General features: G+C 45.7%; 1 protein-coding gene across 4 annotated transcripts in view; it reads left to right on the top strand.

Annotated features, from left to right (window-relative positions):
- Positions 1-23,011, top strand: part of DAG1 (dystroglycan 1) — a 69,788-nt gene that overhangs the window by 9,422 nt on the left and 37,355 nt on the right. Inside the window, exon 1 of one of the 4 annotated variants that reach the window (XM_045079889.1) lies at positions 974-994. The exons of the other annotated variants lie outside the window; for them this stretch is intronic. The gene's annotated coding sequence lies outside the window, so the exon portion shown is untranslated. Of the gene's footprint in view, positions 1-973; positions 995-23,011 lie in introns of those variants that run through there. 4 annotated transcript variants of the gene reach the window in all.

The raw sequence follows: 23,011 nt of genomic DNA, 5'->3' as shown, positions 1-23,011 counted from the left end.
ATCTGAGCCAAAGGCAGAGGCTTAACCCACTGAGCCACCCAGGCACCCCTAAAAATAGTCTTCTAGTGGGAACAATCAGCTGAATACAAAAAAATCACTTTTATGACTGAATGTCTTTGTGCTACACATCATGGTGTGCATTTAATAGCATTGAGGTTAAAATATCACTGTCTTAAGTTTTAGATATTGGAATTTTAAAATTTTTATTCATTTATATATTAAAAGATTTTATTTATTTATTTGACAGAGAGTGAGAGAGCAAGCACAAGCAGGGGGAGCAGGAGAGGGCTCCCCTTTGAGCAGGGAGCCTGATGCAGAGCTGGATCCCAGCACCCTGGGGTCATGACAGGAGCTGAAGGTAGGCGCTTAACCTACTAAGCGCCCCAGGCACTGCAGAGTTGTTTTTTAATTTTTTAAAAATTTTTTAAAAGACTTATTTGACAGAGAGAGAGATCACAAGTAGGCAGAGAGGTAGGCAGAGAGAGGTGGGGGAAGAAGGTTCCCTGCTGAGCAGAGAGCCCGACATGGGGCTCAATCGCAGGACTCTGGGATCATGACCTGAGCAGAGGCTTTAACCCACTGAGCCACCCAGGCGCCCCTGTTTTTTTTTTTTTTTTAATTAATATTTTTTATTAAGTAATCTCTGTGCCCAAGAGGGCTCGAACTCATGACCCTGAGATCAAAAGTCTCATGCTCTACTGACTGAGCCAGCAAGGTGCCCCTATTAGAATTATTTTTTATCTTTGAAATTGTTTATAATTTTTGATCCTGGATTAATTCTACAGAAAACATTTAGTTTCCTTTGTCAGTCTTTGACAAAGAAGGGTGACTGATTGGTGGGGTGAACAGGAGACTGAGTGGCATTCTCCACTTCCTTTGGTGTAATTCTATTTTGGTTGTGGGCATTCACCAATGTTGGATCCTTCTTTTCCTGCAGGGCCTCTGCTCTTCAGGAAGATAAGGCTTTTAAAGCAGTCTAGCACTAGAAGGTGAGGTAAGGTACTTAAAAATTTCAGAGATTTCTGCAAAAGAAAAATGATGGATACTTCCATACTTGTTAAAATGATTATGGAATTTTAAAACACTTGAGTGGGGAAAAAGCTGCTTCAAGTAATGCATATATTTGGGACACCTGGGTGGCTCAGTGGGTTAAGCCTATGCCTTTGGTTCTAGTCATGATCTTAGGGTTCTGGGATCGAGCCCCAAATCGGGCTCTTTGCTCAGTGGGGAGCCTGCTTCCCCCTTCTCTCTGCCTGCTTGTGATCTCTCTCTGTCAAATAAATAGATAAAATTAAATTAAAAAAAAAGTAATGCATATATTTAAAATAAGAAATTTGGAGAGGTGCCTTGGTGGCTCACTTGGTTAAATTCTTGGTTTTGGCTCAGGTCATGATCTCAGTGTCTTGAGATTGAGCCCTGCTTTGGGCTCCGAGCATGGCATGGAGTCTGCTGGTCTCTCTCCCTTCCCTTCTGGTCCTCCCCGCTCGCTCTCTCTGAAATAAATAAATAAATCTTTAAAGAAATTTGGAAAATAAAAAGTAGACAAGAAAAATCCTTTGTCTCCCAATTTTAGTCTTTTTTTAAAGTTTTATTTGTTTAAGTAATCTCTGTACCCCATGTAGGGCTTGAACTCACAACCCCAAGATCAAGAGTCCCATGCTCTTCCGACTAAGCCAGCTGGGTGCCCCAGTCTTTCTTTAAATAGGAAATACCGGGGCACCTGGGTTAGGCCTCTGCCTTCAGCTCAGGTTGTGATATCAGGGTCCTGGGATCGAGCTCTGCATTGGGCTCTCTGCTCCATCTCTCTCTGCCTGCCTCTCTGCCTACTGGTGATCTCTCTCTCTCTCTCTGTCAAATAAATAAATAAATAAAATATTAAAAAAAAATAGGAAATACCAACACATGGTAAGAACTCAGAAAGTTCAAAAGGATTATATAGGGGAAAGCTTTCTTCCACCCATCCCCTTAATCCCTAGTTCTCCCTAGGAATAGTCATTATCCTCTGAGACCCGGCCATCCTCCAGTAGACCTTGGGCAGCCCTTTTACTGAGTTTAGGTTAGAGGATAGATTTCATTTTCATCCTGCTTTTCTCCTAGCATTATCGCATGAGCTGTTTTCTAGAGATGTGACATTTCTAATGGTTAACCTGTCCCTAGTTCTTAGATTATTGTTTCTTACTTTGATTGTAATAGGTAATGTTGCTATTAACATCTTTGGGCTTTAGGTTTTTTTTTTTTTTTTAATTTTTCACTAATCTGATGGTACATCAGTTTTAATTTTTTTAAAAGATTTTATTTATTTATTTGACAAGAGAGCTCACAAGTAGGCAGAGAGGGTGGTGGGGGGGAGCAGGCTCCCTACTGAGCAGAGGAGCCTGGCATGGGGCTCAATCCCAGGACCCTGGGATCATGACCTGAGCGGAAGGCAGAGGCTTTAACCCACTGAGCCACCCAGGTGCCCCTTGTTTTGTTTTTATAATCTCTCTTATCACCATATTAAATACAAAGTTTTTGAAAAGAGTGAGACGTGACTTAGGGTCTTGCAGGAGCACACCTATAATGTCAAGTGAGGCAGGTTTGTATTGGCGTTTATTTTTAAGTATGGTGTGTGTTTTCTCTAGTCCCTTTTCTTTGACTTGCATAGCTTTGCTGTCTCTATAGCCATGCAGAGGCTCAGACTCCATGTTCTCTATCATTGTGGGATTCGTTCTTCTAAGGCATTCACAGCCCTTGGATGCCCTAAGTATGGGAGAGGGTGCCAGTTAAGGAGAGCTCAAGGACAAGTGAGACACTTGGAAGGATGTGTCCTATTCAGGGAAGTAGTGGCCAGTGCCCAGCTTGGTCCCCTGTTTGGCACTTGCTCTTCATTTCTACAGGTATTGAATTTCTGTATATGGAGTAAGGAAATCTATAAATAAGAAGCAGTTCATATAGCGTTCTTTCTTTATAATTTTATTTAATTTATTATTTTTTATAAGCTCTGCACCCAACATGGGGCTTGAACCCACGACCTGAGATCAAGAGTCGCATGCTTACTGACAGCCATCCAGCTGCCCCCAGACTTCTTTCTTATAGTTGGTTTCTGTGTATTGAAACTGATTAGTGTACTTGGAAAGATGTTTGTTTTGGCAAATGATCCAGTCATTTCTATTTCACCTTTCTCTGTGCTGGGAGCATTTCCCCCCTAAACATGCTAGTGGTAGATGCGGGATTACTTAAGATTCCCAAGGCCGTCCCAGTTTTGCCTTGGTTGTCCTAAACACCTCTCTTACATAGCTCAGTTGTTCTCCGGGACTGGGTTGATTATCTAGCCAGTTTTTGCCAGGAAAAATTATAGTGTCAGTAATGGAATTCCAATAGCATTTCCTTTTAATTTCGCTATTAATCAGAACCTGGGACATTATCCATTTTCTGGGCCTTTGTTGTATTATGGAATACCTCCATAAAATGTGCATTTCTCCTCACTGTAAAAATCCCGTTTGGGCTGGTAGGTTGTCTTTGCCTCCGATCTACCCTGGCCTCCGGGAGTCTTGCTCACTGGATTTTTTTTAATAACGGAGATCAGTCTGATGAGTAGCCCTTGAGCAGGGGTGGATTCTGAGTCTCGTGGAAAATGAGGAAGTGTAGAGAGCTTTGCTCTACCTGTTATGTTAAGCATGCCTGAAGAAGTGTCTTAGTATTTTTAGACTGAGCAGTGTTGGGTAGATTGAGTTGCCCGAGTAGAGAAATTTGGTGGGAGGAGACTAGAAGAGAAGCTCTTTATTAAAGATCTAAAAATAGAATTCATTAAAGTCACAAATAGATAACAGTAGGATTCCTGTCTCCCTCTCTCTTCTGGATTTGTGCTACCAGCTGTTGCTTCTGCTTACCTGGAGAAGATCACAATATTTTGTCAGAAGGGTCAACGGTATAGACTTAAAATACTGTGTTTGCCAGTCTGAAGATGTGCTTTTTCCAGTTTTTAAGTACTTTAAAAAGTGGCTGGATTCCCTGGTGCCAGGAAGAAAGTCGATCCTTCTGCTTGAAGTGCCAGCCCTGAGCTGACAGGTCCTGTGGGGTCCCTTGTCCCTTCAAAGCTCTGAGTTATTTTCCCTTCTGGTTGGGCACTGCTGACCAGAAAGGGGACTCTTGTGTAAGCCCCATTGAAGGCCACCTTAATCAGATGGCACTTCGGGTCTCTCTTTCTGGTTGTTTGTAGGAGGGGTTTCTGTTTGATTCAGAAAGCTGGGAAGGAAAATGGCTGCTCATGCTTTCTTCTTATGCTGGCCTCTGGTGCCCTGGGCTCCCTGTGCCCTTTTACTCTGTGTGAGGGGGTGAAGGAATGTCCTCGCCTCCCCTCTCCCCTCCTGCCATGAGCTTCCAGGGAGAATAGGGCCCATTGTGGTCCGTGCCTGCAGGCACAGCCCTCCACGGCTGTGTCAGGTCTGCTGTGGCCTCTACCCTGTGTGCTGTGGTTACTGGGTGGTGAGGGCCCGCCAGACAGTCCCTTCCATGTGGCCCTGCCTTTCAGGACTGTTCTGAGGGATGGTCCTTGTGCTTTGTTTGCCCCTAGGTCTGCCCTCTTTTGTCACGTCTTTTTTTTTTTAAGGTTTTATTTATTTATCAGAGAGAGAGGTGGGGAGAGAGCGAGCACAGGCAGACAGAATGGCAGGCAGAGGCAGAGGGAGAGGCAGGCTCCCTGCTGAGCAAGGAGCCCCATGTGGGACTCGATCCCAGGACGCTGGGATCATGACCTGAGCCGAAGGCAGCTGCTTACCCAACTGAGCCACCCAGGCATCCCTTTTGTCACGTCTTTGTTTTTTTTTTTTTTTTTTTAAGATTTTATTTATTTATTTGACAGAGAGAAATCACAAGTAGATGGAGAGGCAGGCAGAGAGAGAGAGAGGGAAGCAGGCTCTCCGCTGAGCAGAGAGCCCAATGCGGGACTCGATCCCAGGACTCTGAGATCATGACCTGAGCCGAAGGCAGCAGCTTAACCCACTGAGCCACCCAGGCGCCCCCTTTTTGTCACGTCTTAATAAACATTCTTGCGGACCCCTTTGCAGGCCTGAGCTTACTCTTGCAGCAGATTTAAGGCCATATTTGGAGAAACAGGCCTGCTGCTCCCAAGGGTGGCTTAGTGCCTGGTCATAGGAGGCTGGGCGCTCCCTCCAGGCCCCTTATGTTTGGAATCCTCTGGGAAACAGAGGATTAATCTATTTGTGAATGAAATTATTTTTTATAAATTGAAAAGATTTTATTTTGGCCTTCAATTATATCTCAGTAAAGCTGGAAAAAATTGTTTTTAGCCTTAATCAACCGTAGAACTCGTTGAAGATGCCAGAATGTGATTCTCTAGATAGGGGAAGCCAGAGGGACTTAGCTTTTCAAGAAAAAAAAATTCCATCTGGATATGGGTACTCTGCTGCTATCACACGGCCTTCCTGACCGAGCAGGCAGTTCTCTTGACCCCAGGCCAGCGTGCCCCTGGAAAAAAGAAGTCTGTGGTACTTACAGTTTTGGTGAGTAGACAGACAGAGCTGCCTTTCTCAGGGGTGTTAGCGTCAGACAGGAAGACAGATGTGTGGTCAGCTGTTGTGCTTTAGGAGGTTCTGTGAGGAGTAAATCAGTGAGCTGGTGAGGCAGGAAGAGGCAGAAGGCCTGAGCAGACCCTCTTGAAGTCTGCTGAGGGCTTTTCTACATGAAGTCTGTATGATTGCGTGGATAGCTGCTGAGAAATGTGTTCCTCTAAAACCCAGATTAGGGAGACTTTGGAATGGTCCTGTAAATTGTTGATTATCTGAGTAAAAAATGCATTCTTCCCCTGATGCTTCAATATGTATGATTTCTTTGTCTTCTGTGGAAGTGTCTTATGAAAGGAACAGCTGGCACTAGCCCTACCCTGGGTGTTTGCCTTCCTCCTACCTTTTTCTTTTTTTCTTTTTATTAGGGGGGGGGAAATCTAGCTTATTTTATCCTTCTGCTGGAGCGGAATGATACATTTCTTCTCTCTGTTTTAGGATTGGGAGTGGCATTTTGTTTTTATCAAATAAAGGAATAAAATGTACTTGCCAGGCTGAGCTCCCACTGCGAACGGTGGCATTGAGTTTTGAAGGAGGACTTCTTTCAGACAGTGCCCGGTCATACTTAGTGTTCTGGGTCATGACTTCCAGAGATGTGAGGTCTCCTCACTGAGGGTCATTGCATTTTGGCAACACCAGCAAGAGTTTTGGCACAAGCATGATGATGAGTTTTAACGGTGAAAACACGGAGTATCCTCGGCAGTAGAAATGTGGGTCTGAGAAGGAAGCTACCAGATGTACTGAGTCCCCTGGGACCCTTGTATCCTAATGTGGCCTTAAGAAAGGCCTTTGACCTCTCTTCCTCAGTAAAATTGGGATAGAATATCTTCCCCATAGACTGTTAAGAAGGCACCTGGCTGGCTCAGTCAGCAGAGCATCTGACTCTTGGTCTTGGGTTCAAGCCCTATGTTGGATATAGAGATCACTTAAATAAATAAAGCTTTAAAAAAAAAAAGAAAGGGGGCGCCTGGGTGGCTCAGTGGGTTAAAGCCTCTGCCTTCGGCTCAGGTCCTGATCTCAGGGTCCTGGGATCGAGTCCTGCATCGGGCTCTCTGCTTGGCAGGGAGCCTGCTTTCTCCTGTCTCTCTCTGCCTGCCTCTCTGCCTACTTGTGATCTCTCTCTGTCAAATAAATAAATAAAATCTTTAAAATAAATAATTAATTAATTAAAAAAAAAGAAAGAAGGAAATCAAGATTGGCCGGCTGGTCATGTATTCTACACCACTCCATAATTGCTGCTTGTTGATATTATATTTGTCCTCTTCCTTTCTGGTGTAAACTACGAATCTAATACTTAAAAGCTGGTATGTTTCTTAGGGTGAATTAGGGGTTTAGGGGTGTTTTTTATTATTGTGTTTTATAATTACATATGTAATAGGTGATTTTTTTTTTTTAAGATCTTAGTTATTTGAAAAAAAACATCTTACTTACTTGAGAGTGCGATCATGTAGGGGAGCACGAGCAGGGGGAGGGGCAGAGGGGAAGGGAGAAGCAGACTCTCCGCTGAGAGCGGAGCTGGGTTTCAGGGCTCCATCCTAGGACTCCAAGATTTTGACCTGAGCTGGCAAATGTGTAACTGACGAGACACCCAAATACCGTGATAGGTGATTTTATATGTAGCAGGTGTTTGATAGAAACAAACATAGACACAAGCCCAGGGGTACCTCCATGAAAACAGCTCTGCCTTGACTGCTCACTTACTGTTGAGCTTTGGGAGGAGCTGTGGTGTCTTTTTGGGGCAGGGGTCCTTGGAGGCATTGGTCCCTGTCAAGATGAGCAGAGAACTGAAATAGTCTGAGGACCAAGGTCTCTCTATTAACTAACTACCATTGTTTAGATTTTTTTTTAAGATTTTATTTATTTATTTGACAGAAATCACAAGTAGGCAGAGAGGCAGGCAGAGAGAGAGGGGGAAGCAGGCTCCCTGCTGAGCAGAGAACCCAATGCGGGGGCTCGATCCCAGGACTCTGAGATCATGACCTGAGCCAAAGGCAGAGGCTTAACCCACTGAGCCACCCAGGCACCCCTCCCCCGACTTTTTAAAAGTAATCTCTATGCCTACTGTGGAGACTCATGGCCCTGAGATCAAGAATCACAAGCTCCAACAGCTGAGCCAGCTGGGCGCCCCAGCACTGTTTAGATTTTTAAGGAATGTCTTTGGAGATTGTTGGTGTCCAGTTTGTTTTCTTGAATCTCACTAGCGAAGTAGGAGGAGCATAGACTAGCAAGGTTGCCATATGAGTTGAGTGACCGGAAGTGCTTTTTCTTTTTCTGTGTAGTGTTGATACCTTTTGTAGTTATCAACAGGGCATGCCTTAGAGTAAAAGTCCTAGGTTTTCAAAGGACCAGACCTGTACTGATTTTTTCCCCACGTGATCATTTGACCTCCTGACTGGGTAACTTCTAAAACTGACTTTGCAGCTAGCATGCACTGTAAGAGACCTGGAGCAAGTGGGTGCCCCTGGTCATATGTTGGCAGGAGGAGATGCTTTACCTGGAACATGTAATTCACCAGGGCTATAGGGTTGGAATTCTTTAGAACAAGAATTTCCCCCTTTTTTTGGTTCCTAGGAAGAACTGAGAATGGAATGTCTGAACCTTACTCTGTAAAATCAGCATCCTCCCTGGAAATCAGAACTGTTTTCGGCTTCCTTGAGCACAAATATTTGGAGTGTGATGAGGGTACAGGCAGCAGTACCCAGCTTCGAAGCAGGGATTAATTGTCCTAAAGGCAAAAATTGGTTTCCAGCCCCCAGGTGACATGGGCATTGTGTTTTACGATTTTGTGCTGGGTGGGGGCTGCCTCTGGGTTCCACTGGGGAAGTCTCCAGGTGATTTCCAGATAGTAGAGGCGTTTGGTTTCTGACCTTTGTGTTAGAGGCAGATGAGGGTAGAGCTGTTGGTTGTTATCAGATAAGAAAATGACCCGATACCACTAGAGGGGAGTTGAAAATAAAGCTGTAAATGCTCACTCTAAATCCTCTAAGAGGCCAGAGGGGAAGCAGAGTGTATAGGGCTGCTCCCAGTCTGGGAGTTGTCCCAGACTGTGCAGAACCCGTGCGGTCCAGAGGAGGCCACAGTATAGGAGCTGATCAGTAGAGGGGAAGGAACCCCAATGTGGAAGCAAGTCCATTTCCTGTTAATTGTCAGGGGATTATTGACCTTGGAGTTTTATTTCAGATCTGCATCTGAGGTGGAGCAGCCCGAACACCCAGTGGTGTACAGAGTTGACACCCACGTTCCTTAGCTAGTTTTGCTTATGTAGATTGTCTGAAGCACAGAAATATTACACTCATGAAATGATGGGTGACTGGCTTATTTGTATTTTGTATGTCTGTTTTAAAGTGTCTATTTCGTGTCAGGTCCTTACTGTGCTTTGTGTGCATTAGCACACCTTATGAATGTGTGCTTATTATTGGAAAAAGTTAAAGACAAGGAATTTGATCTAGGAGTGTGTAAGATTAAATACGGACTATTAAGCAGTCTTACAAGACAGGCTAGCCTACGGACTGTGGACAGGACTGTCTGCCGGCACGCAGTGGGCAGGTCCTGTTGGTGCTGGCCTTCAGCAATTTGTTCCTTCATTCAGCAGGTGTTCTTTTAGTCCCTGTCTTGCTCTGGGCACTGTGCAAGGCTTCAGGGTTGGATCTAGTGGTGGGTGAGACCGGTATGGGCCCTGCTCCAACCAGGCAAAAGAAGGAAGAGAAGTAAAGATTATTTCCTCTCCATTGGTATTTTTCCGAAGAAAGTGTGTTTGGAGAGGCTAAGGGTACCATTCCTGGGAAGTGACCATAGGCAGTTCGTGTGCCTTTGATTCATCATAAGGGGGAGTGGGAGGCTAGGCCTGTTTCAGAGGGCAGTATGAGGGATCAGGGAGAGGACCCTGGAGAGCCTGGGAGGCAGTTCTGGATGATGATGATGAGGAGGAGGAGGAGATTTTTATTGAAGTATAGTTGACACATAGTGGTACATTTGTTTCAGGTGTCCAACGCAGAGATTAGCCATTTCTGCAGTTCTAGATTATTTTCAAAACTAGGCTGACATTTGGGCACACACAGATGTGTCTGTGACCTGTTGAACTAGTTCCTGGCCCCGACGCTGTGCCTCAGGTGATCCTGGTGGGGCCTGCAAAATGGTGTTTCAGAGAGTGGTTAAAGTGACCTCTGGGAGCCCTCTTGGTTTGGTGGTGATTTGGATAAGGATGTGTGAGGTATTTGGGGGATAATTGAGGAAGCTGCAGAAGAGAGGGGAGGGGAGGAAGAAGATAACAGTGAGGAGGAACTTTGTTAGGTTTGTTCTGGTTAATCCCCAAGTCAGCTGGAGGACGTAGGAGGCACAGGGGACAGGGAGAGCTGGGGACTAGAAACCACTGTGGGGTCAAGCCAGCTAGCAGTAAGGATGTAAGATGTGTGCAGAGACTTTGGCCAGCCTTGAAATGATGGATTCATGGTGGTGTAAATAGAGATAGCTTCTGAACAGAAACTGAAGCGGTGAGGTTGGGCTAGGCCAGAGTTGAACTGTGGAATCTGAAAGGCTGTGCTGGTGTGCTTTAGCAGGGAAGCACGTTAAAGCCCTTCAGGCTGTGGGAGCAGGAAAATATGCAGTGGAAGGAATAATGCCTGGAGGGGACACGTTTTGGTCACCCACTTAAAAATAAGCAGCACACCTTTACTTTGTTCCTGGGAACCAGTTGAGAGATGGCTCAAGGAGCCACACAGGTGGCTGCAATGTCAGCTTAATACCTAACAGCTGTTGGAGAGTGTGGGACCAAGGGAATGGATTGGGGGTTCCTAATGCCAAACCCCAGATGTAGAGGTATGCGCCTAGTTTCCCGTGGCGCGGCCCTCTGTGTTCACCCTTCCTGGCAGGGTTCTCTTTCTGCAAGTGCTGCTTTACATAGTCTTCAGGCTCTTCCAGGGTTGGTTTGGTTTTATGTTTACCTCATCTTGTTATTATTTTCTTTTATATTTTAAAGCAGGCTCCACACACAATAAGGGGCTTGAATTTACCACCCTGAGATCAAGAGTTGCATGTTCTATCAACTGAGCCAGCCAGGTGCCCCCAAAAATATGTGTGTGTGTGTGTGTGTGTGTGTGTGTGTGTAGGGGAAAAAAAATCAATCCTTTATTTTTAATAGAGAAAAAATTGGCATGTAACATATTAATTTTAGGTGTGCGACATAATAATTGGGTCTTTGTATATATTTTTTAAATTTTTAAAAAGTTTTTAAACTGTGCTAGTATAAAATAAAACAAAGGGGTGCCTGGGTGGCTCAGTTGTTAGGCATCTGCCTTTGGCTCAGGTCATGATCCCAGGGTGCTGGGATCGAGCTCCACATTGGGCTTCCTGCTCAGCGGATAGGCTGCTTCTCCCTTTCCCACTCCTCCTGCTTGTGTTCCCTCTCGTGCTGTCTCTCTCTCTCAAATAAATAAATAAAAATTTTAAAAATAAAATAAAACAAAAATAGAGAAAACAAGGACCCCCCCCCCAAAAGTATAGCTTAGTGAATTACAAGGTCAAGAAATAAAACTTTGCTGGCCCCACTAGAGTGCCCTTGGTGGGTCCCATCCCTGCTACAGCCCCTTCTCTCCTTCCTTCCAAAAGTGACCCCCAACGTACCTTTGTATCCATTTCCTTTTGTTTCTTTTTGGTTTTGCCTCCCAAATGTGTATCCTTAGACATTGTAGTTTAATTTTGTCCATTTTTAAAACTTCATATATCTTGGGGCGCCTGGGTGGCTCAGTGGATTAAAACCTCTGCCTTCGGCTCAGGTCATGATCTCAGGGTCCTGGGGTCGAGCCCCGAGTTGGGCTCTCTGCTCAGCAGGGAGCCTGCTTCCCTTCCTCTCTCTCTGCCTGCCTCTCTCCCTACTTGTGATCTCTCTCTGTCAAATGAATAAATAAAAAATCTTAAAAAAAAAAAAAAGTGGGAGCCCAAATAACCATCTTCTTTAAAAAAACAAAACAAAACCAAAACTTCATATATCTTTTAAGTCTCTTTGATCTATAGATACTCCCTCTGTCCCTTTCCTTGCAATTACCTGCTCAAGCCCCTGGACCCTTAGACACCATGTGGGAGTCTTCCCACAGTCCAGGTGTAGCTGATGGTGTCTTAGGGTGCAGGTGGGCACGATCTTTTTCATACTTCCTGTGAATGGGTGGCTGGATCCAAAGGCATGATCCACCTCAGGTTCGGACCCTCTGGCACAGCTGGGGTGGTCTGCATCTTTCCTCCGGAGGGCAGCTTTCCTCTTGTTATACGCTGCTCACAGCTGGTACCCAGAGCACCGCTTCCATGAGGAGAGGCCAGGCCCAGCCCAGCCCAGCCTCTCAGTGGCTCTGCAGTCCTCGCCAAACCAGTCTCTCTGGGACTGGTGTGACAGGGTGTTGCAAGAGGAAGAGCCGGGGTATCTCCTCTGGCCTAATTCACCGGGAGGGGCTCACAGCACCACCCACTTTGCAGGCCCTCCCCACTAACTCATGGTGCTTCTGCCTTTCCTTATCTGTCCCTCTTGTCTCCTTTCTTCAGCTTTCCTCCCTTCCTTTCTCCCTGTGTTTCTGTGGTGTTCTGATGGGAAAAAGATTTGAGGCTTAGGAGAGGGATTCTCCTCCTGTTTGTTTGCTCACCATCTCAGGGACTGTGGAAGCCTCATTTTACTCATCTGTAAACTGAAGATGTTGGTCTTGATGATTTAAATGGTTGCCTCGTACTTTGTCCTATGAGTGTTGTGTTTTACAAATTCTCTCTGTGTCTGGAAGCTGTTTCCCAGGATTTTCTTCTCGTTGTAGGGCATGTTTTGGTCACCCACTTAAAATGGTAAGGAAACGGAGAAATGGGTAGAGCTTAGAGAATGGCCACAATCCAGTCTTTCCTCTCATCAGTGCCATTAGGCCGTTGTGGTGGGTGAGCAGTGGAAGGCTCATGTGGGCCCTGGTCATGGCCTCACCTACTAGTCTCAAGCTCTGGGGACAGAAACCTGCCTTTCAGTATAGGGAAGTGTGTCAGCTGCCAGTGCTGCGCTGTGCCGGCAGGTGGCTGAGGATGTGGGCATGTGGAGGGCCAGGGGTGGTTTCAGTGTGAGAAGAGGCCCAGGCTTCAGGCCTGGGAACTTGTCAGCTGGCCCTGGCTTTCTTGTTTGTGGGCCCCACCCAGCTTATCCCAGAATTTGATGGGCAGCCCAAGCATGTGTCTGATGTGAGGGCAACTCTGTGCTTACTTCAGACAGCTGCTGCCTGACCCAGTATTGCTGTGAGGATCTGGAGGTAAAGGACTGTGCTGGTGACTAGGCTAAACCTTCGTATGTACTATATGCTGAGCCCACTGCCCTACCAGCGGGAACTGCCCCCAAGGAGAGGTATCATGTACTGTACCAGGATTTATCTGACCTCCCCCTGGTGCTGAGACGCTTAACATACGTCTGTGGTGTTTGTTTATTACTTCACACATTCCAAATTTCTTTTATTTTATACAGAAGTAATTTCGAAGCCAAGTAAATTCAGATTTTTGCATGCATTGTGTCTGTCCACTAAGGTTGCTTAGGCCTAAGGAGGTAGACCTAAGGAGGTTTTCTTGGTTTGAATCCAAGTTTTCTGAGGGCTGTCCTTTAGGGAGGAGAATGTAAGGAATTCCAGAGTCAGGGAAGTGTGGGCTGTGCTGGAGGAAGGGGAGGAAGGGCTGCTTCTAGAAGCTGCTTAGCAATGCTCAGGAGCTGCCCAGAGGAGTGGGTGTCAGGCATCCAGCATGGCGGTGAGGGGAGTGCCGAATCTCCTGTCTGAGAGATCTTTACCATTTCATTTAAAAATTGAATTACTCAGGGGACGTCCGGGTGGCACAGGCTGTTGAGCATCCAACTCTTGGTTTCAGCTCAGGCGGTGGTCGTGGGATCCAGCCCTGTGTGGGGCTCCATGCTCAGCAAGGAGTCTGCTTAAGACTTTCTCTCCCTCTGCCCCTCTACCTTGCACTCGCACTATCTTTCTCTCTCTCTCAAATAAATAAATAAATAAATCTTAAGAAGAAATTGTATTACTCAGATTTTTGTGAGACACAACTATGGCTGCTTGGTTAGTGTGGAAAAGCAGGAGTGAAAGCTGTTTCCTAGTGTTGGCTGCTCTGGTGTCTCAGGTGTCCGTGATCAGGTAGCAGTGAAAGTACTTAGAGAGCAGCCCTGCTTTTACCTCAGGGGGTCAGCAAGTAGTAGGCCCTGGCCAATTTATCCTGGGCCAGAGCTGAGTTTTCTCATTCTTCAGGCTTTGAAAGTATGTTCTTTTATAGATAAAGCTGTTTGACCAAATCTCTTGGTAACTAGTAGCTTTGGAGTTTTTTGTGTAAGGCAGATGTGCTAACCACTACACCATGGAACCCAAGGACACTTTGGAGTTTTTTGTTTTTGTTTTTGATGTCACCGTTTTGTAAAAAATTGAAGCATAATTTAGACATGTAGCAAAATACATAAATCATAAATGTATAGCTAAGCACACTTTTACATATGTATATACCACTCAGATCAAGATAGAGAACATTTCCAGAAGGTTCCATCATGCCTTTCCCCAGTCAGCATCTCACCATAAGTAAGCGCTCTTCTGACCTCTGTCCTTGGGCTTAGTTTTGCTGCTCCTGACCTTCCTGTAAGTGGAGTGATAGAGTGTGTGTGTGTGTGTGTGTGTGTGTACTCTCATTTGTCTGCTTTTTTCTTGCTGAACATTAGGTCTCTGACATTTGTGTGGTTCTGTACAACAGAATAATATACAACACAAAAGAGTGTTGTATAGTATTTCATATGAATATATCACAATTTACTGCTCTTCTTGTTGGTAGACATTTGGGCTGTGTCCAGTTTTTGATATCACAAATAATACAGATACAAATATTCTTGTCCATGTCTTCTGTTGGTGTATACCTAAGAATGAATTGCTGGATATATTTGATACTTTAATTACTGGGAAGAATTTTGTATATATGCCTCTTGTAAAAATACAAGGATTTTTATTTACTTATTTGACAGAGAGAGACACAGTGAGAGAGGGAACAGAAGCAAGGGGAATGGGAGATGGAGAAGCAGGCTTCCCGCTGAGCAGGGAGCCTGATGCGGGGCTCGATCCCAGGACCCTGGGATCATGACGTGAATTGAAGGTAGACACTTAACGCCTGAGCCACCCAGGCGCCCCTCTATTTTATTTTTGAACTTTTTACTACTTGGAGAATTTCAAGTACACTCAAACACTGGAACAGTGAATCTCTACTCACACTTTCAACCACTATCCCACCCCACATAATTTTGAACCATGTTTCAGACACCTGTCATTTCATCCCTCAGTGGTTTGGTGTATGGCTCTAGAAGATAATGTAACATCTGCTGAAGGGCTTCATGCTCCTTCTCTCTGGTCCTGGTGTTGTCCACGGTTTGTATCATGGTCCTCACGGCAAGGTATGCCTCCTAGTTCCTGTTACTCCTCATCGTGGTGAAGTTGCCTAGGTCCCGTGGTCTTTCCAGGCAGCCTTCGAACCAGGAACTAGCATGATAGAGAGTTGGGAAGGTCACGTTAGGACTTTGGAATGTCATTCTCTGTTGTGAGCACCACTTTCTGTTGGGTTGATTGTTCATGTGTATAAGTTAGGCCGATCTTAGAGAAAGTTGAGTGTGGGCTGGGGAGTACTTCTGTGCTTGGGTGCCCGACAGCCTGTCCCGATGGCTGCCCTGGCTTGGGATAGATGGTTCTTCCCCCAGGGCCCCAAGAGTGGAGGGTGCCACCTACAGGACGGATGGGCTCCAGCATTCCTGTCAGGCCCTACTCCTTGGTTGAAGGACAACAGGCATCAAACTTAGATTTAGACACAAAGAGGTAGGAAAGGTTAATGTTTTTCAGAACAGTGAAATCACAGGATGAAGATTAGACTTGGGGGCCCATAATAGTCTCTAGCTTCCCTCCCCAGTCCTTGTGTTCAGCACTGGAGTTGTTCTGGGGTGGGCCCAGAAGGTGGCCTGGTTCAGAGGGCTGGTCCAGGGAAGAAACAATGGGAGCAAAGAACACTACAAATACCTTATTATTTGGAGTCACTCACCCATAAATTCTCCATAGCAATTTTCCTCTGAGGTAGTCGAGTCTGACTAGAAAAACATAGCACCATGTTTTGATTCATTAGTCATCAGGATGCTCACCCTCCCATACTGTCATGCTGCCTGACCACAAAGTACCACTACTCCCAGTCTGCACTTATGATACCTGCCGCCCGTCATGGCCCATAGTCCGGCAATACGAGAGGGGCTGCTCTCTGTTTCAGCCTGTCCCACCCACCTTTTCTTATGCTGTTAATGAAGGAGTTTGCCAATAACTCACTTCTAGTGAAAGTAAGGGAAAAGTCACTCATCTCTTCAGGCAGGAATGTAAATTGAAGGCATTTTTGGCAATATCTATCAATTCTAATATATATAACCTTGGGCCTAACAAATCCACATCTAGGATTTTGTGCTCTGATTTCCTCCCAGAAGAAAGCAAGTATAAAAGTGAGAGCATTGGGGTGCCTGGGTGGCTCAGTGGGTTAAAGCTGCTGCCTTCGGCTCAGGTCATGATCTCAGGATTCTGGGATCGAGTCCTGCATGGGGCTCTCTGCTCAGCGGGGAGCCTGCTTCTCCTCTCTTTTTCTCTCTCTCTCTCTACCTACCTCTCTGCCTACTTGTGATCTCTGTCTGTCAAATAAATAAATAAAATCTTAAAAAAAAAAAAGTGAGAGCATCCTTGAGAGCAAAACAGGCAGTTTATAGACACTTAGATGTGTTACAAGCAGCAAGGGTCAGTCAGGAGGTGGGTCCAGCCACTGGGGCTGACGTCTCCCAGTTCTAGTAAAATTTAAAAAGCAATAATTATGAAATACGTGATTTCATTTGGGCTTTAGGAATGAATTAAAGAGGGTCGCCTAGGTGGCTCAGCTGGTTAGCTAGCCTCTGCCTTCAGCTCTGGTCATGATCTCAGGGTCCTGGGATTGAGTCCCGCATTGGGCTCTTTGCTCAGCAGGGAGCCTGCTTTTCCCTCTGCCTGCCACACCCCCTGCTTTACTCTCTCTCTCTGACAAGTAAATACATAAAATCTTATTTAAAAAAGAATGAATTAAAGAGGGGTGCCTGAGTGGCTCATTTGTTTGGGCCTCTGCCTTTGGCTCAGGGAATGATTTCAGGGTCCTGGGATCAAGGCTTGGGTTAGGCTCCCTACTCAGTGGGGAGTCTGCTTCTCCCACTGCCTCTCCCACTCCCTTCCCCCAGTCATGCTCATGCACTTGTGCTCTATCTCTCTCAAATAAAAAAATCTTAAAAAAAAAAAGAATTAAAGAGAGGTTGATTCAGTCAAACATCTGACTCGATTTCAGCTCAGGTGTTGATCTCAGGCTCTTGGGTTCAAGCCCCTCGTTGGGCTTGCAGGGAGCCTACTTTAAAAAAAAAAAAAAAAAGTGAATGGGGCACCTGGGTGGCTCAGTGGGTTAAAGCCTCTGCCTTCAGCTCAGGTCATGATCTCAGGGTCCTGAGATCGAGCCCCACATCAGGCTCTCTGCTCAGTAGAGAGACTGCTTCCCTTCCTCTCTCTTCCTGCCTCTCTGCCTACTTGTGATCTCTCTCTGTCAAATAAATAAATAAAATCTTTAAAAAAAAAAAGTGAATGAATTCAAGAGAGATGTGCTTGTTTATGGATTTAGAGACACAGTAAATGTCTCATTTGTGGAGAGCTTAAAAAAAAAAAAAAAAAGTCCAGCATGGAACCTACTTTAAAAAAAAAAGAATGAATTAAAGAGAAATGTACTTGTTTATGGATTTAGAGACACATTAAATATGCCTTTTGCAGACAGCTACTGAAGAAACCCAGCCTGCTCATCTGAGGGCCTGGGAAAGAAGCCTGCTTTTCACTTGTGCTCTGTTGTATTACTGGAATTTGTTTTACCTCCATATGAATTACTTGTTTTTTTTAGAGGGGAGGGACAGAGGGAGAGAATCCCCAGGCAGGACCCCCTCCCCTCCAAGTGCGGAGCTTATTATAGGGCTCCATCCTGCTATCCATGAGAGCATGACCTAAGCCAAAACCAAGAGTTGGATGCTTAACTAACTGAGCCACCCCAGTGCCCCCATATGAATTACTTTTATTGCATTAAACCCGAAGGTAAGGACCAGACAGCCGATGGCATCATTGTGAGGCGTGCTGTGTGTCTTCCAAGTTGTGGTTGGGAATTGTTAGTGGGGAATGTGATGCTGACAAACACTGGGTTAAGCTTGTGTAGATCTTGAGATTTGCTCTGGTACTTCTGATCTTGGTGATGGTCTAGTCAGGGTTTTTTCTTTTGGGAGGGAGGGCTTCTGGGAAGGGAAGATGAAACTATTTTTAATCTTAAGCAAACATAGCCCAATGTAGTAATTTCAGGCCCCAGTGTGACATTTTCTTCCATTATAACCCAAGTCACTTTTAAAACAAATAAACAAAGCCCTTTTTTTGTGTGTATTTTGTGTTCATAGTGTTTCTGGAGGAAATGCTTTTAAAATACCTCCATTTCCCCTTTATAAACTTGGAGGGCTCGGAGGCTTAGTGGGACGTGTGTTTTGAATCATGCAGTCTGGGAGTTTGGTGCTTGGACCCTGGAATGCTAGTGGGCAGAGTGCTGGGGTGTGAAGTAAGTGGTGGGGTTAAGGTTACATAGGCTGTCAAGTTTACAGAGCTCATGTGCTGACTTTGCCTCACAACTGTTGATGAATATCCCTGCTCTGCCAGGGAAGAATTGAGGTCCTGAGAGAGGAGGTGGACCATGCCCCGCATTCCTTTTTTTTTTTTTTTTTTTTTTTTTTTAAGGATTTATTTGAGAAAGCGGGGGCGGAGAAAACAGAAAGGAGGGGGTGGACAAGCAGACTTGGCACTGAGTGCAGAGTCTGATGTGGAGCTTCATTTAATGACCCTGAGATCATGACCTGAGCCGAAATCAAGTCATTTGCTTAACCGACTTGAGCCACCCAGGTGCGCCCCCACCCCCTTAAAAGATTTTTAAAATTTATTTGAGAGAGAGAGAGAGTACGTACGCATGGGCAGGGGCGGAGGGAGAGGGAATAAGAATCCCAAGCAGACTCTGCACTGAACGTAAAGCCCAATGCAGGGCATGGAACTTGATACCATGACCCTGAGATCATGACCCGAGCCAAAATCAAGAGTTAGGCACTCAACCGAGTCACCCAGGTGCCCTGAGATGCAGCTTGTTCTAATGATCAGCACTGATTAAGAAGGTACCCACCAGTTTACTCTAAAGTTGCTGTTTTCCGCTTTGCCATTAGTGAGTAGTTTATGGTGGGACACTTTGAGACTGTGTAGATACCTTGTTTTTCGTTAAACTCTGACCTTCTACTTTCAGCATCTGTTGATCCTTCTAAGATCGTTTCTTCTGTGTTGGTGTCATCTTATTTTAAGAAGAGTTTTCTTGGGCGCCTGGGTGGCTCAGTGGGTTAAGCCACTACCTTCAGCTCAGGTCATGATCTCAGGGTCCTGGGGTCGAGTCCAGCGTCGGGCTCTCTGCTCAGCGGGGGGCCTGCTTCCCTTCCTCTCTCTCTGCCTGCCTCTCTGCCTGCTTGTGATCTCTCTCTGTCAAATAAATAAATAAAATCTTTAAAAAAAAAAGAAGAGTTTTCTTGCCTCCCCCATTTATTTATTCATTGGGTTATTGGTTTATTAGTTCATATTGCTGACTCAGTGTGATTCTTTTTTTTTTTAAAGATTTTATTTATTTATTTGACAGAGAGATCACAAGTAGGTAGAGAGGCAGGTAGAGAGAGAGGGGGAAGCAGACCCCCCGCTGAGCGGAGAGCCCAATGTGGGACTCAATCCCAGGACCCTGAGATCATGACCTGAGCCAAAGGCAGAGGCTTTAACCCATTGAGCCACCCAGGCGCCCCTCATTGTGATTCTTGTCATTATTTTGATGTCCAGGTTGTCCCCGGCTTGGCAGTGGGAGTCCCTTCTGTGTTCTTTTGACATGTCTGCATCATTGTTTGAGCACTCCCTGACTTTCTCATGCAACTAGATATTCCAGCCTCCTTGACCCCAGCCTGAGACCAGCCATTTCCACAAGGAGCTGTGGTGCCGTTTAGTTGACATGGTATTGAGAAACCAAGATATAGATGCATGATACATCTTTTTATTTATTGAAAGTCTGCTAAAACTAACGTTGTATTTAGTTGCTTAATCATGTTGCAGTTGAATAAAGGAGTTTCACCGTGTCCAGTTTTTGATTTTTGTTGTCAAGTGGAACAAGTGAACACGTTATCAGCAGAGTAAGCTGGACTTCAGCAACAACATAAAAGAATGAATTCCCTTCCTGCTCAAAAAGAATGTATTGCTACTTAATTGGTAGGGAAATGATCAGAACCACTGAATGATCTCTAAAGAGGAAGGATATCTCCAGCTGTTGATACCAGGGACCCTGAAATCCAGCTCTGCAGGCAGTGCCCATGACTGGTTAGGGCTTTGAACTAAAGGTGCAGTGTCCCTTGAGGCAGTGGAGCACATGTACCCTGTGTTTCAGGTGGTCTTGACATAGTTCTCCCCCAGGCAGGTGCCGGTGTCATGGGAAGACGTGGGGCTGACCGTGGCCTCCCTGTGTCATCATTCGACTACATGGGGAAATCAGAGCTGAGAATTTAATGAAATAGGAAAGGTGTGTTGAAGGGCTTATTAGATAATGGATGGCTGCATTTGGCAGCTTCCTGGAGGAAGCAGCATTTGGAGACTGGGAGCTGGAGGGTGAGAGGGAGCTAGAAAAAAAAAAATCCACTTAATGAACGCTTATGAGTACTTCTTTTTGTGCCAGGCAGTGAGGGTGGGCCTGATCCCACAGGCAGCTGCCGTGAGCTGCCTGGAATGCAAGAGCCATGTGATGGCAGTTGTGGCTTGGGCAAGGTAATCTGGTGAACTGGGCTCCGGGTGCCGGCTCTGCCTCTTACTGGCTGTGGATCTCTGTTTTCTTCATGTCATAAAGGAGATGTTCTGTAGGGTTGCTGTGAGGGTGCGGGTTTACGTGCCAGTCTTAAGGGGTTGCATCCAGAACATGATCCTCCTCATTATGGCAGCTCAGTGCAGGTTAAAACCAGGGGGATAAGGTCCCTGAGGAAGCAAGCTTAGATTGGCCTTGGGTGGCCAGTGCAAAAAGGGGTGCTTTCTGCTCCCCTCTTCCTGAGAAGTCTCACTCTTGACCCTGGAGATGTCTAACTCTTTGTGAAGTAGTAAAGCAAAGGGAAGGCATTCACTTCGGTGGATTGCCACGTTTGAGCTAAAACACTTGATTTGTGCTTGTCGAACACCTGTTCCGTTGAAGGGTTGGGTTGCCGTGGGAGTGAGCAGTCCGGGTTAAGTGGAGCCTAATTGTGCTGTGGGAACATCTGTGGCTCTGTGTTAAGGAGGGCGTGGTATGGAGTGGGCTCGTTAAATGAGTGGCAGGGGTTGGACATGCTTGGGTAGGAGGAAAAGCACTCTTGGAGTGTCGAAAGAATGGCAGTCCTTGGGAGAAAAGGACTTGGAGCCCAGTCCTGAAGGTAAGTAGAGAACCTGAAGGTTTGTGGAGGGGAGGAGCCCAGAGCAGAGTGACCAGAGGCCAGGTGTGAGCAAGGAGTCACGGCCAAGGCATTGGCCAAGGCTGGGGGTGGGGGGCAGTGATGACAGGTGAGGCAGGAGGCACCCTGGAGGTGGGAAGGGGGTAAGGATCGAGTGCACACTCTCTCAGGTCTTTAACCTATTTTTCAACTTGATGGAAAGGCTGGGTCTTGACTCACATCAATGGGTGGTGACAGTGGGCCCATCTCCCATGGAAGACTGAGCGAAAGTAGGTGTCTGCCTGCATCCTTCTGTCCCTTTCCTTCCCAACTTGTCTAGGAAATAGAGGCCATACTCTGAGGCCTTGGTGTTCCCTGGTTGATGCTGACCTACATTCTCCTCCACTCTGTCCAAGCTTTGCTATTTGTCTCCCATTGAACCAGTCTGAGCCCAGGACCCAGGTGAATTAGGGCTCGTTCTGGCCCTCAGTGGACACTCAGTCTAGTGGGGCAAGTTTTATTGGGAAACAAGAGAAGCTCATATACTTTTTTTTTTGAGATTTTAATCTTCTAAGTAAGAAGTAAGCATTTTCATTTTATATTGTTCTTCATTTGTGGAGAGTAAAACAAATGGAGTGGGATTGGAATTAAAAAGCAGGTAGGGGAAGGTAGGACAGTATCTGATACTGAGTAGGTGGTCCAAATTTGTTGAATAAAAATTATCAAGAACATATTCCTATCATGTATGTTCTTGTTAGAGCAAGGTGCTTATGGAGAAAGAAAAGTAATTATTGCGAAAGCAAAGAGTATGTGTTTCTGTAATATTAATCTGGTGTCTTTCATCTAAAGAGCAAAATAGATACCAAGTATCGTTATTTAATTTGCCATTTGTCCAAAGTAATATGTGTCCATGCTAGTGATCATTGTTGTGATTGGTGTTATTTTATTCTGTATTTGCCTAGAAAAAAGGGCTTCTGAGAATGAACTTAGATTTATAAAACAATTTTTTAAAAATTCTGTTGGCCAAAAAAATCGCTGTTGATCCATCACAGCCTCTGTTCCTCTGTTCTCTGGAGTGCTGGGACCTTGGATAGTCACTGACCTCTCGCCTGCTCCATACCCAGAGGACAGTCACACCTGAGGTTCTGTTGGGCAGGACTGCTTCTTTCCTGTCGAGGGGTAGATGCAGTTAGAACATGTGCAGTCTCGAGTGTTTCGGAAATGATTTCTTTAAAGGCCACTGTGTTGAGGCCCTAAGTGCTGTGCACTGGCCATCTGCAGGTCTTGGTATCCAGGCGCCGCCGTCCGGGTTGTCCTCCTTGTGGTGCCTCCAACGGGGGCGGAGCCACGGGGAAGTAACCAGTACCAGACCGGTGTACACTGGTCCTGTGCGTGGTGCTTAGTGAGTCACGGAGGTGAACCTTGTCACTCACTCCCTTAGCTCCTCGGGCGGTGACAAATTCAATACTAAGCAGTTAGTCTGTAAGGGCAAAAGATAGTGGAGATCCCTGGGTGCATTACAGATAATCAAAAAAGTGGATTTGCAGATTTTAAATTAGCTTTCTGTGAATTACCTATAGTTGCTTACTTTATAGTGTTACCGTCCCAGAAACCTCTGCTCCAATTTGCAGCTTCACTAACCCTTGGGGTTTGAGAGGTGGAAACTCTGGTGTCAAGAGCATGCAGGGTGACTTCCTGCTTTCGTAACCTTTGTGCATGTAGAGAGCCTGAGTGACTTTTTGAGATGTCTGTGGATTATGAGAGCTTGAGTATTCTTTTTTTTTTAAGATTTTATTTATTTATTTGTCAGAGAGAGAGAACGAGAGTGAGCACAGGCAGACAGAGTGGCAGACAGAGACAGAGAGAGAAGCAGGCTCCCTGCCAAGCAAGGAGCCCGATGTGGGACTCG

Source organism: Mustela putorius, unplaced genomic scaffold (assembly GCF_011764305.1).
Source record: "Mustela putorius furo isolate JIRA1106 unplaced genomic scaffold, ASM1176430v1.1 tig00000095_pilon_pilon_pilon, whole genome shotgun sequence".
NCBI classification, from domain to species: Eukaryota; Metazoa; Chordata; class Mammalia; order Carnivora; family Mustelidae; genus Mustela; species Mustela putorius.
The sequence above is the reverse complement of the archived record's forward strand: the minus strand, read 5'-3'. Positions and strand labels throughout refer to the sequence as shown.